At 40.7% G+C, this 19,145-nt stretch overlaps 1 protein-coding gene and 1 pseudogene across 4 annotated transcripts in view; both read right to left on the reverse strand.

Moving 5' to 3' along the window:
- LOC113019373 (MAGUK p55 subfamily member 3-like) overlaps positions 1–8,309 on the reverse strand; it is a 28,180-nt gene extending 19,871 nt beyond the window's left edge. For 2 of the 4 annotated variants that reach the window (XM_026163043.1, XM_026163042.1), the window contains exon 1: positions 8,021–8,309. The gene's annotated coding sequence lies outside the window, so the exon portion shown is untranslated. The remainder of the gene's footprint in view (positions 1–8,020) is intronic. The other 2 variants (XM_026163044.1, XM_026163045.1) reach the window with 2 other exon arrangements.
- Positions 8,310–9,790: 1,481 nt separating this feature from the next.
- Positions 9,791–19,145, reverse strand: part of LOC113014374 (low-density lipoprotein receptor-related protein 2-like) — a 38,331-nt pseudogene continuing 28,976 nt past the window's right edge.

Consider the following 19,145-nt stretch of genomic DNA (forward strand, 5'->3'; position numbering starts at 1 on the left):
TGTGATGAGCTCTTTCCTCTACTCCCTCTTCACCCATGACAGCAGACCTGCCGATGGTTCCAACACAATCATTAAGTTTGCAGATGACACCACGGTGATTGGCCTCATCAGTGACAACAATGAGGCCGCCTACAGAGAGGAGGTGGATCGTCTGGCTGAGTGCTGCGACACCAACAACCTGCTGCTCAACACTGAGAAGACCAAGGAGCTCATCGTGGACTACAGGAGGAATGCTGACCCACATCCACCCATCCACATTAAGGGGACGGCTGTGGAGCGTGTGAGCAGCTTCAAGTTCCTGGGAGTCCACATCTCCGAGGATCTCATCTGGACGACCAACTGCTCCAAAGCTGGTCAAGAAGGCTCACCAGCGCCTCTTCTTCTTGAGGACTCTGAGGAAGAACCACCTGTCCTCAGACATCCTGGTGAACTTCTACCGCTGCACCATCGAGAGCATTCTGACCAACTGTATAACAGTCTGGTACAGGAACTGCTCTGCCTCGGACCGGAAGGCATTGCAGAGGGTCGTGAAAACCGCCCAGCGCATTGCCGGAGCACCACATCCTGCCATAAATGACATCTACAGGAAGCGGTGTCTGAAAAGAGCTCGGAAAATCATCAAAGACCCCAGTCACCCATCACATGGCCTCTTCAACCTCCTGCCCTCTGGGAGGCGCTACAGGAGCCTCTGGACTAAGACCACCGGGTACCGGAACAGCTTCTTCCCCACAGCTGTCAGACTCCTGAACTCTGCCTCCTGACATCTGACCCACATTAAACTCATGGACTGAACATACACACACCCACAACCACCCATAACTGAACGAACACACACACACCCACCCACCCACCCCCACCCACCCACACACACACACACACCTGTACCATCATACAGACAATAATAAGATAGACCGAACCACCACTCACCACTCACAACTGCTAGCACTTTATATAACCTATGTAGAAATTAGTCACATATCTCACTGATCTAAACTGCACTACTGTAAATTCTGTACAGACAATCATTCTGTAAAATAATAATTATAGTTCTACAACTGTTTATAACTTGTATAGTTTCATATTTCTATCCTGTTCATAATTTGTACACTCACTACAGCCTGTACATACTTATAATTATAGCATATTCATAACATAACTTCATACTATGTACATTATAACATACCCATCATAGACCCATATTTTGTACCCTCATACCTATAATAGACCCATTTTTTTAAATATATATTTTGTAATATATCTATATTATTGCTAAAGCACTTTCTGGATGGATGCAAACTGCATTCCATTGCCTTGTACTTGTGACATGTGCAATGACACTAAAGTTGAATTCTATTCTATTCTATTTTTCCTTTCAGCAGCAACATTTCCTTCGAGTTGGAAATGACAAAGTAATCCTGCAGCAGTTTCTTGTGGTTTTGAAGGCTGGCAAATCAACCCGCCTCACATCGACAAACACACCCCTGACGTTCGACAACAAAAGACAGAACCGCCTGATCAGCACAATGACAGTGAAGCAAGCCATCAAGCTCTCCTCCAATTTCATTACGGTTAAGATGCAGGACTGAGATCTATCACGCTCGGGAATTTGCCTCGTTACTGCAGATTATAATTACACAAATCACTTACAGCTATTGGGGGATCATTTCTACTTCTGGTAGAGTTTTTAAAAACAATAACCAATTGTTTTTTGTCATCTTGAGTCTCATATTCTGACAAATTAACAATAGTCTTGGGTTCATTATTTGTCACGTTCTGTCAATTCTTTGTCACATTCCCCCCTGATAGGCTGATGAAAACATACTCGCTGCCAAGGAAATGTCTTTTTTGGAAAATGTTGATTGAAGACAGGATGGCGCTATGCCAGAGTGGCAATTAGAATGAACCGCCACAGCACAAACAATCCTTCATTTGGCTGGTGACAAGTGCCCAAGGCAGCCAGGCTGGGGCTATATTTGAAGTGTTTAAAATATAAGATTTAATTGGACTGCTGAGTGTTGTTGAAAACAATCTGCTTTGAAAAGCGTTAGTAAATATTGTAAAGTGAGCCTCTTATTTTGCTGTGATCAGCTGAAAATGAATGGCATTACTAATGGTAACCACGGTGCATTTTCTACCACAGTAACACACTCAATCACACAATGGTCACCTGTGTTTGGGAGTAACTTTAGGTTTAATGTCTCAAAACAAATAAAAAAAAAAAAGAAAAAAAAAAAGGATATTTTAATCTGCCACATAGGCCACAGTAAGTCATTATTGCTCATATGAGAGAGGTGGTCTAGCTCTGGCTAAAGATAAACGCACTGGAGACTTTGTTTGTTACACCTTACTATTACTGGGCTGAAACCCCTTCACTTTCAGAAATCCTCATAGGTGCTGGAAATATTCCTCTGAGATTCTGATCCGAATTGACAAGATAACATCACACAGCTGCTGCAAATTTGTTGGACACACATCTATGACGTGAATCACCGCTTCTACTACATCTGTTGGTTCAGATTTGGTGACTGTGGAGGCCATTTGAGTGCAGTGAACTCAATTTCATGATCCAGAAGCCATCAGAAGACACGTACACTGTGGTCCCAAATAGATGGCATGGTCAGCAATGTTTAAATGATGTGCGGGTGCTTAACTGTTGCTCCAAGGCAGGCTAGATCCATGCTTTCATGTTTATGCCAAATTCTGACCCTGACCAATTCAGTGTTGCAGCAGAAATCATTGTCAGACCAGGCAGTGTTGTCCAATCACCATTGCCTAATTTTGACGAGCTTTGATGGCCCTGGTGTGGTCTTCTGCTGCAGTAATTTGTCTGCTTCAAGGTTTGACGTGTTTAGAGATGCTCTTCTGCATACCATGGTTTTAACAAGTGAGTATTTGAATTACTGTTGCCATCAGCTCAAAGCAGTCTGCCCATTCTTCCCCGTCCTCTAGCATCAACGATACATTTTCACCCAGACAACTGCTGATAACTGGATTTGGGTTGTTTTTTTTTTTTAATCCTAGTAAAAGTAGAAAGTGATCCAAGTTCTCAAATAGAAAGATATTAAAGTACCAGCCCATTTACAAGAGATGTGATATCGCTCCCTGTCTGAGTAAATCTCCAAGTATCCAGAAGAGTGCAAATACACAGCACCTAAGCTGAAGCACTGCTCAAGCCTGACATGCCCCTAGATCACTCCTATGATTGTCCCTCATTCAGGGTTGAGCCATAGCAGGTTGGCAGCAGACTGGAGCAGTTGGGCAGATACCCTAATCGGCCGTCATTGTTTGTTTTCCCCGTAATGAAACTTGACATGGGAATTTCCAAGTCAATTAGATGGGATTTAAAAAAAAAAAAAAAAAAAAACAATGAACAAGGAAAACATTATCTGCACAAAATGTAGACCGTGTTTAAGATGTGTCCTTGCATTTGAAACTTTCCCCAAAAACAAGAATTGCATTTTAAATGGCACTCACCGTGCATCGAACTGCACGGACACAACGTCGGATTAGTTTGCCGGACTGAGCAGTGCCACCAGCAGCTTTCTTCCCTCCCAGGTTAACATCCATACGCCTATACTGTGGTTAAGTGTTTTTGTACCACTGTACTCTGACACAGCTCATGTACAACTGTTCATTTTGTGGATCAATAAACTGCAGAACACTCACATGCCTGCACAGCCCAACTCTGTCCTATGCATCTGTCGTTTGATGGTTCAAAACACAGTGTCCTGCTCAATTTGATGACCAACTTAATAATTAACCTTAATACATCACCTCACTTCCTCTGGGGTTTCCCGCTTTTCTTCAGGCCTATGCTCCACTGAACTCTCTCTCTTCAGTTATGAAAGGCTGGCGAGAGCTTAAAGCCGACATCTTTCTGTGCCTTTCATTCACTGACTGTCTTCTAAATACGAAGGGTTCCCACTGGCCATATGGTGGTATAATCTAGCCTCTTTGATTGAAGTTGGCAGTGCTGACAGCTGTGTGCATCGCAGAGGATTTTGGTGAATACAATGAAGCACTGAAAAGGAAAATTCAACAGCAGCAGGGATGTTTCAGGGGAAAAAAAACCCAAAACAATTAACCTAAATTAATTAACAGTATTTTGATGGGTTCTAGTTTCTAAAGCTGTTTTACTCCATTTTATGTCTCTCCATACAGAGCTTTGGCTTCTTTATTCAAAATAGTCCCTTGGAAGCAACATGCTATGTATTTGCACTTATTTTCTGACACTTCAAACAAAAAGCTGCTGAAACAAATTCTGTGATTTAAATTAAATTAGGTTTAAAACAAAAATGCCTTTGAGCAGGTGACTATATGCCACATGGTTGAAATACAGAGGCTTGGGTTCTCTGGCTCGGTTTCTCCTCCTTCCTGTCTAATCTTCACAGCTACAGTGTCCAATAAAAGAAAAATGCCCCAAAAATTATCTTTACAAAAGTGAAACCCAGAGGAGCTAATTCAAATAGCCTTCAGGCCGAGGAACAGAGCTGAGGATGGTGCGTTTCTGTTTTTTAGGCCACCCCCTCGCCATAAGTCAATTTTAGCTAAATTTATAATAAAGGTTTGAAACTGTCAAGTTATAAATGGGAAAAAGCCTCAAAAAGCCCTTTTTATGTTAGATTTTTGATATCTACATTTATTTAGTGGGGTTTAAGATGATCAGCAACAATATGAATCAACACCTGGCAGCCTGGAAACTTAACATAAACAGCCATCTTTGCTGAACACAAACTTCAAACCAATAAACTACCAAGACATGATACAATTCAATTCCATTATATTTATACAGCACCACATCATAACAACAGTCACTTCAAGGCTCTATACATGCACTGTTGGTGATCAGTGCCATTAGACTAAGCAGTTTTCCTGTCTTCCAATCATCCTGCTCAGTAACAGTTGAGTAAAGACAGGTGACTGCGCTGAATTCTTTCAGAGACAGAATTGTAAATAGTTGCAGCAAACAGACTGTCCAGAAACTGAGCATGCAAACCCTCAACTTAACTCAACCCCCTGACTTTCAACTGCACACCTGCTCAGTAGGCAGCAACCAGTCTCCAAACAATCACAGTCCAACTCACACTGACGCAGTCACTCTCATATGGGTTTCTGAAAGTTTGCAAATAATTTCAGACTAAACGGGGCTTCCAAACACTCTGCAATCAATCTTGGCTAAATTGAAATCCTGTTTTTGCAGCAGATGACTTAACTAGTTGCAAACTGCTTGAACCCTGGTTTTACTTTCATTTAAAAACTTAAAGGTTGCCGAGCACCTGTGTCATTTTGCAGTTAAGTCACCAATCTGCACCAACTATGTCACTATTTATGTTGGAATTTCTGCTTCAAATCTAACAAAATCTGGTTGGAATAAGCGTACACAGATAATATGAAGTTCTGTGCATGTAGATGGCAACACATTTGCAGCAGATGACAACAGATTTCCACAGATTTATCACAAACAAATTGCATGTAATTTCCAAGTTGACACATTCAATCACAGATTGATGTAATAGTAACTACATCTTATTGCCATTTTATCTCCCTAAAGTTGTTTTGAAAACACCTCCTGACTGGGAGCGGTCGCAGACCTGATTTCCATTTTCTAACACACCATTTGAAAGAGAGTGAGATTGGAAGTTCATTGCACAGAGTCAGAACAAATCATTGTTTACCCCGACTGTAGCAGATACTAAACTATCAAACATTGAATACAAATGTTTTCCAAAATGTCAATGTTTAGCTTGTGAGTTTTGTCCAACCACACCAGTTGAGTCCTTGCTCATCTGATTTGTATTTACATGGATGGTTCACGCTGCTACTGAACTAAAACACCAGAACAACCTCCAGCTGAGTAGTGGAGTTACTTCATTATGCTGCCATTGTGCTAGGAGAGCTTAACCTCATGTCTCTGTCCTCTCCACTCACACACAAACATGTATGCATGCCACCTGCTTGCCAGAATCATTTGCCATTGGATGGGTCTCGAGAGAGCTGGTGGAGGGGGTGAGGTCACCAGTACACTGCTGATGCCATCTGCCCACCCCTCTGTGTGTGGGCAGCCCATCCACCACCTACAACACCACACACACACACACACACACACACACACACACACACACACACACACACACACGGCTGACCTGACATGTCTGGATTCGACAGATTTCATTCCAATATCCATTTGAGGAAAACAAGTTCCCCGCTGTACATTTTGAAAAAAAATCTCATAACTCCCAACAGCAACAACTAAACCGTCTCTAATGGTTGCTTTAAAGTGGATAAACAGTATTATAGTTCTGCATTCCTAAAAAGGTTAATTCACACTATAAAAATGCTTTATTTTGCCCCATATCGATTTGTAGAATGTAAATGCAGTCTGGGATTCCTTATTCCCTTCCTAACTACACAACTAACCTCGAAATCTAGTTTAGATTTTACTTGTGCTGGTACAGGAAAAAAAAGCGAAGATGCTGGAAACAAAATAAAACGTAGTGTAGAGAAGGTCAGCGGCCAGAAGGCTCTTAATAGGCTTATGAGAAGAACATCACCTCAAAACACCTTCAACACGCCCACTCTGAGACGCAGCAGGATCAAGGATCAGGCTGTCCTGCCCTCGCAGCAACAGGAGAGCAAATCTGGCTCCTCGCCCGAGCAGGGAAGCCCAACACTTGACACTTTAGCAGTTTCAACAGCAGAGTGGGTGCTGGGAGCAGCACAGGACCCCGATGATGTGGTTATTTGGTGGGGAGCCAAAAAGTCAGAGAGTTGCGACTGATGACTGAAGCATAATGATTTGTGTAAATGCAGTGGAATAGAAGGCTGTGAAAGGGGACACACATGAGCGGATTATAAGACAATAGGCCTCTGGGCACAAACATGCAAAAAGCCCTCCATAACAGCCACCACAACCTACACACCACCTGAAAAGGCCCGTTTGTGATCCCTTTGGGTCTCCTTTTTGTATTGTGGTAATTTTACAGCCTGTCACTGTATTCATCTTTTCCCCCTCTCTGTGGTCGTTGCATATGCGGAAAAGGTTTAGGCAAGTCACACCTCTTTGGCCTCGATTTGTGTAAGTTTCGCTCATTTTTGTTCATTTTGTGGCCTTTTTGCATAACATTGTGTCACTTTGTAGTCTTGTGTAGTCATTCACTTCAAACAGCTCAGGCTTAAGGGACCCAAGGGATCATCCTGTTCAGTAATCCTTCCATGGGGACACCAAGTGCAGCATGTACACCTACAACATTTTTATTTTATTTTATTTTTTTTAAAAAGGTAGCCTTACCAATAAATTCAGGTCTTTCATATTAAAAAATGATTTTTTTTTTTTACCTGAAGGAATGGCAACATCGCTGTAAACAGAAAAAGAAATCATTTAAGCCCCTACATGGATTTCATAAACTGATGCGCAGTTTCCCCCCTTCAGTCCTTGTTTACCAAAACCACCATCTATGACTCCGACCTTCATTAAGTCTCCTGGTGCTTCGGCTTGTCCCGAAAGCCAATAAAGGCACGCAATAGATTCTGTCCTGCCCTGCAGCAAAGCGTGACCAGACCACGCATAAAGGCTGAGGTCACCAATCACACCGAGCCGTCGCGTCCCGTTTTTAATTAAATCAAATTTGAGAAAAATAAACTAATAAATAAATCTGGGAGGTGATTTAGTCTGAAGAAAGACTGGAAGCACTTCAGGCCACTTTCCTCTAAAAGCGGAGCGGTCAATCAATGACAGGTGATACACACCCCTCATTAACATGCGGTACAGCCAGGCAATCCACATGGTGTTACTCAGACATGTGCTTGCAAAGCTCTTTTTTTTTTTAACAAAAAAACAAAAAAACCAAAGAAAGAAACCCAAACAAACACGAGTTTCACTGAGCTTTTGGCACTAAACGCGCTAAGGTTTTAATGATGGTTAACGCAGAGAGTTGTATAAACCATCCCTGGAGCTACAGATGTCTGTGTCGCTCCACACGCGCGCAGAGGTAAGTCAGTCCACATTAGAAAACATTCTTACCTGCTTGAGGCTCCTCACAGCCTCAGCGTGCACAGCTCCCCTCCTTCTATCTCGACAGCGCTTATAATACCAGCCTGCCCCGCTTTCCTGTTTCCCTCTTGCTCCCTCTCTCTGTATTTCTCTCTGCTCACTCCGTCTCCAGCTGACTGGCACACATTTGCTTTTATTTCTCTGCTACACCCAATATATCGCTCAGTGAGCCTCCCCTTCCCCCTCTGTCAGTCAGTTTGCTCTCATCAGCCCTCTCTTCTTCTCTCTCTCTCTCTGCTGCCTTCAGGTGATCCTGGTAAACGCTAAACTCCACCGCTATTCGCAAAGACTCAAACGCTGAGCTACTAATTTGACGTGTCTATGAGGGGATTCACCCACCTGTACGCGCCCTAAGCCACTCTGATCAATAAATCTGAGGTCTGTGATCATTAATGTAGCCAGACTTTATTGTGTGTGTGTGTGTGTGTGTGTGTGTGTGTGTGTGTGTGTGTGTGTGTGTGTGTGTGTGTGTGTTTGTAAAGTGGTCTTGAGTATTAGTTCTCCAGGCTTTTCAAATATTTTTTCAAAGGTTTTCTTTTGACATTAATTGCTTTTTTCACTAATTTTCAGTCTAGTTCTTGTACTCGACCATTCTCAGAGGGATATTTTTGTTATTTGTTAAGACACTTAACACAGAACTATGAATCATGCCAGTGTAAAAAAGCTGGCATATATATATATATATATGTATGTGTATATATATATGTATGTATATATATATATATGTATATGTGTATATATATATGTATATGTATATGTGTATATATATGTATATGTATATGTGTATATATATGTATATGTATATATATGTGTGTATATGTATATATATGTGTGTATATGTATATATATATGTGTATATGTATATATATGTGTGTATATGTATATATATATTTTTTTTTTTCACCTCAGTCCAACAGGAAAAACAGACAAAATCAACAAACTCCCTTTTAAATGGTTTTTGTTTCAATTTTACACACCAACTTCTTTCTTGCTATTTACCACAAGTGGGTTTATTATTTCTGACAGCCCATGAAGGCAGCACTGTTTGCACACATGCTGTTAGCTGCATGCCCCTTTGGTTTGCCCCTCCATCCATAGCTATTCATCCCCTCCCTCTGTGCCTCCGTCTCTCACTGAGCAGTACAGACTACACACTTTGGCTGACTCTGGCAGATGCCTTGTGGGGAATCAGTATTATGAAAACAGGGATTGTGAATCATCACAAACACACTGGTCACAGCTCTCTGTTCGTACCTCCCCATTGTGCTTTCTCTGTTCTCCACTCTTTCTGCCCACTTGTTTTCCCCTCTCTTTCACTTTTCTTTTGTCCCAGTGCTCATGTGGCCGGCCTAGTTGTTGCAAGCTCATAGACCTTGATGTGTTCAGACACTCATGACAGTGGGGCAGAAGACGAGCAGAGTTATCACAGTTGCTCTGTCATCACTCTCAAAACTGTCTCTTTGATTAAAGAGATGACAAAGCGTTTCATCCTGGTTCACTGGGCCAGATACAGTAGCTGGGAAACGGAGTTCTGTTGGAGATGAGGGAGCGGATAACACCAGCGGGATCCTCCTGTGATATAATTGCCAGAGAAAAGCATACTGTGCATCCAGAATGGAGCGAGTACTGAAAACACACACTGATGATAATGGCAGTTTTATTACATAACTTTCTCACAATTTACAAAAAGAAATACAAACTTTTAATTATTAATATAATATAAGTTTTTACTGAGTTTCTTAAAAATCATTGAACAAGTTTCTTATCAGTTATATTAAATCATGTTTATAATAGTGCTTTTTTATTTATTTATTTTTTTACACAAATAGCTACCATGAATTTAAAGCCGGTTAGTTTTTGACTTTCTCTGATTTGTTGAGTTTGTTGAAACGGTGCCGCTGTTTTACAGAAGAAAGTGAGGGTTTTAGTCCTGAAACAAGGTCCAGTCTAGTCTCAGAATCGGTAATGTGTTACGGGTCCTCCTGGAAGATCAAAATGATTATTTTAAATGGAGAAATTACATTTCAAGTACCCAAATTTTTAATCACAATTTTTAATCACAGAAACAACAGCAACAAAAAAAAAAACAACCCGTAATGTCTGTCATTTAGACTGCAGCTTTTTACTTGAAGCATAAACATACAGCTCACTAAAGCCCGTTTACCATTAGTACCTACTCGGATCAAGTTGACTTGGATCGACTGGTTTTCCATTACAGTATTATAGCTCCCACTAAGTACTAAAGGTGATGCAGTGTCCTGGGTTTGTGTGCTATCCTGTCTAATCTCTCTCAACTGTCCCATCAAATAAAAGCTAAAATGCCCACATTCACCCTTTGTGCATCCTGTGCTCACCGTGTATGCAGGGTTTTGGAAAGATGCAGAACTCTCATCTCCATTTGGCTGAAACATATGCAAAGGATTTTTTTTTTAAAAGCAGGCCCATGTGTATACAGATGATTGCAGATTCAGATCCCGTCATTATTTGCTTTCAGCTTCTAATGCTTGAATACTATTCTGACATCTGTCTTTGTGGATACCTGCGTGCTCGAAACAGCTGGTACGCCAGAGCCATATGCTGGGATCCCAAAATCATCCTAAAAAATGCAAGAAGTAGAAGAAGTTTAGAGATTTAAATAAACAAATAAATGATCACCACACAATAAAACAAATAAGACTATCAGAGCGAGATTTGAAAGCAATTTTTGTAAGGGTTCAATGTGTTACGACTCGCTCAAATGAAACTAATCTGCGAAGATTTGTGATGAATGTGATGGCAACCTCGATGGAAACCTCAGGCTTGGAATCACTTCCTATGCGTTCAATCACAGCTTGAGCCTCTTTCCCATATAAGGGATTCTCAACAAACTCCTGAGGGAGGAAAAAAATAGGGTCATGAGACAGAGCTCATCAAAATATAAAACCCACCAGATCACAGAGCAGTGTTTTAATACAAGAATATGATGCTGAGGAAAGGTACTTTACTTTTTTCATGCAGTTACGTAACACAATAAACAGCACATACAAGATTTGCACTACGTTTATATTAAAGCCTTGAAATGTAATTTATACACAAAGTCTGAGCACAAGAGCATAATTCATAGGGGAATTGTTAGACGCAGACATGAAATAAAAAGGAATAGAGAGGAATCAAAGTCCACAGGAGAGCAGTGTTGTTGTTTACTCACCTCATTTGTTGCCATAGGAGCGGAGGTGGCTTTAGGCAAGTTGTTGGAGGGTAGCGGTTCTCCACCTTCATACGCTGGGTTCTCAAAATTCTTCCCTGATGTCTCCACCGTGAATACGGACGTACAGGGGACCTGACATCACACAGCACACATTAGCGTTATGGATCACCATAGACAGGATAAGAAAGTATAATCTGTATTAAATCTCACAAAGCATTTTTAAACAGTTAACGAATATATTTTGTTTTGCTACTGACCGCCTCTCCATTCTGCAGGCCTTCATTGTCTTCTCTTTTCATGCCATTTTGGGTTGAACCATTCCTGCAAAGTATTATTATTTGGATGTAAATATCATACTAGCATATTCTGATAATGCTCTGTCAACAACCTTTAAATACAATGAATGGATCTGCTTTTATATTCATTTTTATTCAGAGTGCTATTGAATATTGAATAAAAATGTTAAAATATATCAAAATGAAATATGAATTCTTATTCTTATTATTTTAATATTTGTAATAAAATTTTGTAAAAAAAAAGTGCGTATTTATCATTGTTGTGATTTTACTGTTTATTTACTTTCCCATTCGATTTTAAGTTTACTTATGAATTTCTTCATTATTAAATCTCATTGTTAGACCATCACGCAGTGTAAGGTTTGTGGAACTGGTGCTCAAAATTAACAGTACCGGTAATTACCAAATATTTTTTTAAATGTTTTTGTAACAGTTAATCCAACAGTATGCACAAGTTCTGATTAAAATGATACTAAAATAGGTTTTGTTTTTATCTGTGAATTTTCAATTGTATTGTTTCTCCCCACCAAAAAGCAGAAAAAAATTATAAACCATATTATTATTTTTGTCAGATTAGAGGGTTTTTTTTACTTTCATTCCTGAACACAAAACCAGTTTTAGTGTTTGAATGTTACACTTCATTAATTTCTGACTTTTCCGATCTTACCTGAAGTTTGGAAAATTAGCCATTGATGGCATACTGGGCATTTTGGGCATGCTTGGCAAGTTGTTCCGCAAACTCTCGGCCAGATTCGACTTCTTCTTGGCAGCATAGACCAGAGCAACCAGCAGAGCCACAACCGCCACCGTTACCCCGATGGCTATTCCAACTGCCAGGGAGGGACAGAGGCAGGCAAGCAGGCAAGAAGTGACGTATGAAGAAGCTCGTTAGAATTAGAAGGACATTTTTATTTTGTTATTATCTTATTTTTCTTTAATTAAAATCGAACATACCTGATGATGCAATCACATGGAACACGCTTATCTCGCAGAAATCTCCTTTCCATTCTGAAGGACATCTGTACAAAAAGCAAACCACTAACATAACAGTTCCAACACTGCCAATGGTTTAACTTTATCTCACTGACATTACATTAACACCAGCATTAACACAGCAATTTAATCCAATGTTTTATTTTGACAGCTGGCAGGGAAAAAAAAAGGAAAGACAATCTTACATGCAGAGAGCCTTGTTGTCATCAAAGTAGCAGGTGCCTCCGTTTTGACACTGGCAGGGAGGCGGCATGGTGGGTGGTGGATCAAACCCTGAACAATCATAACATTGAGAGGTTTTTACTGTGCTATGGCAGGAAAACAATCATTACTGAGACATCAGTACTGACGATACGGTGTAGCTTAATTTAGTCACTTTATTTAGTTATTTATGTAACACTAATTCAAAAAACAGGCCCTTCAAGGTGCTTTATATTGTAAGGTAAAGACTACAATATTAGAAAGAAGCCCCAAGCCACAATCCCTTCTAAGCAAACACTTGGTGACAGTGGGAAGAAACTACAAGCAGAACCAGGCAGAACAGTGGCCTTTATCCTTTCTCCCATTTACTGTTGGTCTCTCACACCTGCTCAAAATTTCAGTTCATGTAACACTAATATAAAAATTCAATTCAAATCAAATTTATTTATACAGTGCTGAATCACAACAACACTCACATCAAGGCTCTTTATATTGTAAGGTGGACTCTACAATAATACATACAAAGAAAACCCAACAAGGATACGACCTCCTATGAGCAAGCACTTTGGCAACGGTGGGAAGGAAAAACTCCCTTTTAACAGGAAGTGAGAAGGAAGACAGGATAAAAGACATGCTGTGGAAGGACGTGTTACAGTAATGTCACAAAATAAAAGTCTGAATACATTTACAGTAAAAATGTCACATCAATATGGTGAAATAATATTATCCTCACTATTAGCTACCAGCTGATGTGAACCCCAGCAGAAATTGGCTGATCTGCTGCGAATGAGGTTGAGCTCGACAGTTAACACTGCCCTTGATTTTATGACAGTACACATGTTTACTAAATCTATTTAATCTATTCTATTTAGTCCCACCAGCTTCACTGAACTCTGTGTTAATTTGATGCTGTGTAGATAACAGTGAAAGTGATAAAAGGTTGTCAATATTGCTGCAGGAAAGATCACAGAATAAAAAAAACAAACAACTGATGATGAATTGATGCATTAATACTTCTAATCCTTTTCTACTTAATTTGAGCAGTCTAAGAACTCAGTCATCCAATCACACAAGTTCTTTTTCCTATGCCTAAGAACTTTTAACTCAGGACTCAGTGCCTTGCCCTATGATACTTCGACAAAAAAAGGCAGGAGTCTTACCGCCAACCTTCCGACTGACAGATGATCTGTCTCTTGAGCTGCTGGCACTCCCAGCTAAGACATGATGCCTACTATTTTATTAAAAAGGACAGAGGAAATTTAAAAAAAACTCCTCTTCTCACCTGCATCACATTCAGTTTTACTGCCTGGGATGAAGCTGGTGCCCTCGGGGCAGGCACAGCTGTACCCTCCCGGTCGGAGCAAACACAGGTGGCTGCAGGTTCCCTTGCATGGATTCTTCACTGCAAAAACAAATAAATAACATATATTTCATGTTTCATCATCATCACCATCATTGTCCAGGCAATCTCCTCTCTTTACAGTTGTGGCTAATAGAATAATAATGTGTTCCTCTGTTAATCATGGTTGCCTTCTTCCACTTTCCTGCACATTACTGCTAATGCTGAACACACAAAAAAACATAAAAGAGCTCTTCTGGGTCAAAGCACTCAATGTTCATGACGTTTAATGGACTATTAACGTAATATCACACAGAAATAAAATGGATACAAATGAAGAGGCTTTGCACACTGTAAACAAACAAACCCTGCATGCACAATTTGTGGACATGTGAGAGAGTGTGCAGCTTACTGGCTATGGTGTTGTATCTCTGCTGCTGGTACACAGAGACCTGGGTGAGCCAGGGTCCAGCAGTCAGCAGCTTGATCTTGTCACCCTGGCCAAACTTGTCCTGTCGAAACACCTCGCCCTTTTCCTGAGTGCTCCAGTAAACATGGTCTTCGAATACACTCACACTGAAGGGGTTCCTTACATCTGGGAGAGATGCAGAAATGTTTGAATAGTTTTACTCAGCTCCAGTAACAGCAACCGTTTGGAATATGAACGATGGATTAGGAAATTAGGATCACCTATGTACACGGCCGTTTTACGCTGCTCTCCTGATGGCAGAATAGACTCTATGCGGCTCTCCTTGGAGTCTGACCAGTAGATTCTGTCATTGTTGGTGAAGTCGACTGACAAGCCAGTGGGCCACCCAAGACCATCAGACACAAGAACTTTTCTCTCCTGACCATCAAGCCAGGAACACTCAATTTTGGCTGTGGTCCCACGATCTGCCCAGTACAGCATCCTGCAGCAACATGACGGACATGAAATAACGGCTCATTAAGACCGTTTCATTGAGATTTCCCAGGACAGCTACAAATTCTGAAACTACAAGTATTTTGAAAATCTTGGCCAACACTGATACTGATGCAGGGTTTCTAACCAGTCCCCCTATGCTAAGTTGACCCTCCACCTCGGCATGTTCAGCTGATATCTCTGCTTATGTCCACAAATACAAAATCACAGTCATCTTGGCAAACACAGAAGTCCTGTGATGTTTCATATTTGTACAGTCTTCATATGTTGCTCTTGAAGGTATATCATTGAATCACTAATAACATCTAATATGGGCCAGTGCAAACTGGGTTCTGGCATAAAAGATACTGTCGTTATTTAGCGTGTAAGAGGTGAGAACTCTGTGATTTTATGTGACTCTGTTGTATATGCACTGACTCATGTGTGTTTCTGGGAGCTCCTCTCTTATGTTTTTGTGCTTGATATATAAATTAACAGACTGTGTGCCTGTGTTTAGAAAATCTAAACACAGGTGCAATCTTACCCCAGTCGTGGGTTCACAGCCACAGCAGATGGGTGACCCAGGTCAGTCTTGACAAGGTGCTTCCTGTAGCGTCCATCCAAGAAGGCCACTTCTAACCTCTGCAGCTTGGAGTCTGCCCAGTAAAGGTTTCTTAAAAAAGGAACAAAATTATCAGAGAGCTGAAAAACATTCTGGTGCTTTATGGGCAAACCCCCTAAAACTTTAATGTAAATAAAATATATTTTAATAAATTTGGATTAGGATTAAGGCATTAGAGCACTGAACTACTGTAATCAGGTAAACTCACCTGGCGACCCAATCCACAGCGATGCCGTCTGGGCTGGTGATGTATTTGACGCCGAGATCAACAGCAGCACCGATGTTATTACTGCCATCGTCCACTGATGGTATGTATGCTCTCTTTATGGCGCCTGGCATAGCGTCTTTACCAGCAACAGTGAAATACACCATACCTGACAAAACACATTTGTTATTGGTGTAATTTGTGTGCACCCAGGTGTACTATGTGGTTTTTATAGTAGGTAGTCTTAATTATGGTCAAACTATCAATACCAATGCTAATACTGACCTGAATACCAACACAAGTTGTCTTTATAGGTCAAAAGTATTGATATCATCAATACTGGCACTTTATTTACTTGGTATCAGATCGATAGTATCACACAGCACTGATGTTAATCAATGGATATCTTACTGAATCCTGTGTTGTTGTGGTCCCAGTCGTAGTCCAGAGCCATGATGTGCTCCTGTTCTTCGATGAAGTCATGGTAGCCCTCTGTCTGCAGGTTGAACCTCCGGATACGAATGTTCTCCGGTAGAAGCAGCATGGGAGCTGCTCCTGTTGGACACACACATACATGTTTACATGTTTTTGTCACTGAAAAATATAAAAACCAATCAAAAGTGTATTCTTATTGTTTAAAGACATTTCATTAAGGTGCACAGGCTGGTCTCTGAGGTCTTTAAGAGTTTCTAAGAGTCTCTCCACCAATAAAATAATCAGTATGGCCTGCATCTACTTGTCTTTTTATAAAATATACATTGTAAAATATATGAAATGTATAAATGATGTAGGTAGTTTTTAACAGCAATAGAAACAACAGTTATTACTTACAACAGCATTCTTGCTGTTTCAAATCTAGCAAGAGAAAAGGCATGCCTGCTAACTAGACCCACCATTAAATCATTGATGAATCTGTTTTTCACACTTAGATGAGAAAGAAGACTGTAATGAGGCCAAAAATATATTTCAGTAGCTGTGAAGTCTTCTCAGCTCCAAAGAAAACCCAGCGGTTTCTTACCCACAGCCTCGCACATTTTGCCATTGCCCACTTTCCTGTAGCCGGGGGCACACTCACAGTTGTAGCTGCCTTTGGTGTTCTTACAGACCTGAGGACAGGTGCTGTACACCTCGCACTCATTGATGTCTGAAAAAAATCACCAGCCAGGATCAGAAGGAGTGTGAGTTTTACCCAACAGATATTTAACTAGACATGTATATTTATCATAAACATGTATGTATGAGTGTGTGTACCCAGGCAGGTGTAGGTGCTGTCTGGGTCCACTGTGTATCCGGGCCTGCAGGAGCAGATGAAGCCTGTGCCATCGAGGTTCGTGCACTCATGCTGGCACAGATTCTCGTCACAGTTGCGATCGAGGCCAAAATCTGGAGGACAGACAACGTGCAAAAAACAGCTTTTGAGCCACACGCAAGAGCTACTTATAGGCTTAGTTTACACAGGCAGATTAATTCAGATATAACCCAGTAATCTGGTTAAATGTATTCACCATCACTGAACATATGTGTAAGCACCTCGATAGAAGCAGATGTTTTTACAGTTTACTGGCTGGGAGCACTGCTAGGAAGAAAGACATCAGCTCAGAGTAGGAACTGCTGCTGCCCGTCAATCTAAAAAAAGCACTAAAAGAGCTAAACAGTTGCCAGTGTTTTAAAAGGGTGACATCCTAGGAAATTCACCCCAAGGTCAGACTTTGCAGTGCTCAGAGAAACTACAAAAGAACCCAAGAGGTTCCTCTCAGACTTTCCAGGCCTCAGTTAACACGTTAAATATTAAAGTTCATGACAGCACAATTAGAAACAGACTGAACAAGTATGTCTTCTATGGAAGTGCCCGAAAAACAGTCTCCTCTACAAAAAGGACATTGCAAGTTTGCAAAGTTACAACTGAATAAACTACAAGATTTCAGGAACAATGTCCTTTTGACATACAAGATGTTTTTCCATGGACAAACAAACACAGCATATCAGCTGTTAAACACGGTGGTGGAGAGGTCATGATCTGGGCTCATTTTGCAGCCACACAACCTGGGCATGTTGCAGTCATTGAGCCACAAACTCCTCTGTCTGACAGATAAAGCTTGGCTGAAATTGGGTTGTGTAACAGGACAATGATATGAAGCAAATCTACAACAGAATGGCTGAAAAAGAAAAGACTCCAAAGTCCAGCCAGTTTGACATCCTGTGGTGGGACCTTAAGATAGCTGTGCATCAACAAATGCCCACAAACCTCAATGAAGGGAAGCAATGTTGTAACGAAGAGTGGGACAAAATTCCACAGTGGCGTGAAAGACTAATAAACTCATACAGAAAATGATTACTATTGCTGATAAAAGTGGGTCTAAAAGCTGTTAAATGATGGCCTTTAGTTCTTACTGCTTCTTTAGCTTAACCTTTGCTAAATAAATAATGAGACCATGTCATGTTGATGTTCATGTCTGGTTATGTTTAAGTTATTTTAGGACCCAGTAAAGACCAGATGATTTTTATTATGTCCTGGGTGGCAAATTTCATTAGAATATTGAAGTAATTATCTATATTTGTGCTGTGCAAAAATCTCATTAATTTGACAACAGTTATAATACTGTTATCCTATAATTCTCTCTGATTATGAGAATATATCTCCTCTTTCTGTAGAAGAGCACATAATCTCAATTATGTAATATTTTACATAGATCCATGCCATATTTCCTACTGATTGCACAATACATTTGTTTTTGTTTTGGTCAATATAATGCTTGGATTCGTTTTTCTGCCTGAACCAAAACACCGTAAATCTTTTATTAAAGCTCCGTGAAAACACCATCATCACTCGTCCTAAAGGATTCATGCTGTTTTTTCCCAGGAACATTTAATTCCAGCCATTGAGTTAAAGTGAAAAGACGATGCTGTCCTCCTGCCAGGAAGCTGAAGAAGTCTTTTGTTGTGGCACTTACTGCAGCCCATTTCGTCTGTGCGGTCTCCACAGTTGTCATTGTGGTCACACACATATTGCAGGGGCACGCAGTGTCCGTTGGTGCATTTAAACTCCTCCAGTGTGCAGGGGGCCAGTGTGGGCTCGCGGCCTGTGAAGGACACAGTCGAGATGAATCATCAGCACAAGTATTCAGAAATGGTTGAGTGGGTATACAGCCCACCTCTGAAAGCGTCACCTCCACTTATCTAAGATTAAATTCAGAGCTTTTTCTAGAAGCTCTTTACTTCTAAATTTTCAAACACAACTCCTCCCACTAGATTAAAGCGTAAACATGCTTTCGTGATGCACATATACGCCTTTCACTCATGCTTGTGTATCACAGAATTGCACATCTTTACTGTCTCCTGCCAACAAACAAG

The sequence above is a fragment of the Astatotilapia calliptera genome, chromosome 3, assembly GCF_900246225.1.
Source record: "Astatotilapia calliptera chromosome 3, fAstCal1.2, whole genome shotgun sequence".
In the NCBI taxonomy this organism is placed as follows: Eukaryota; Metazoa; Chordata; class Actinopteri; order Cichliformes; family Cichlidae; genus Astatotilapia; species Astatotilapia calliptera.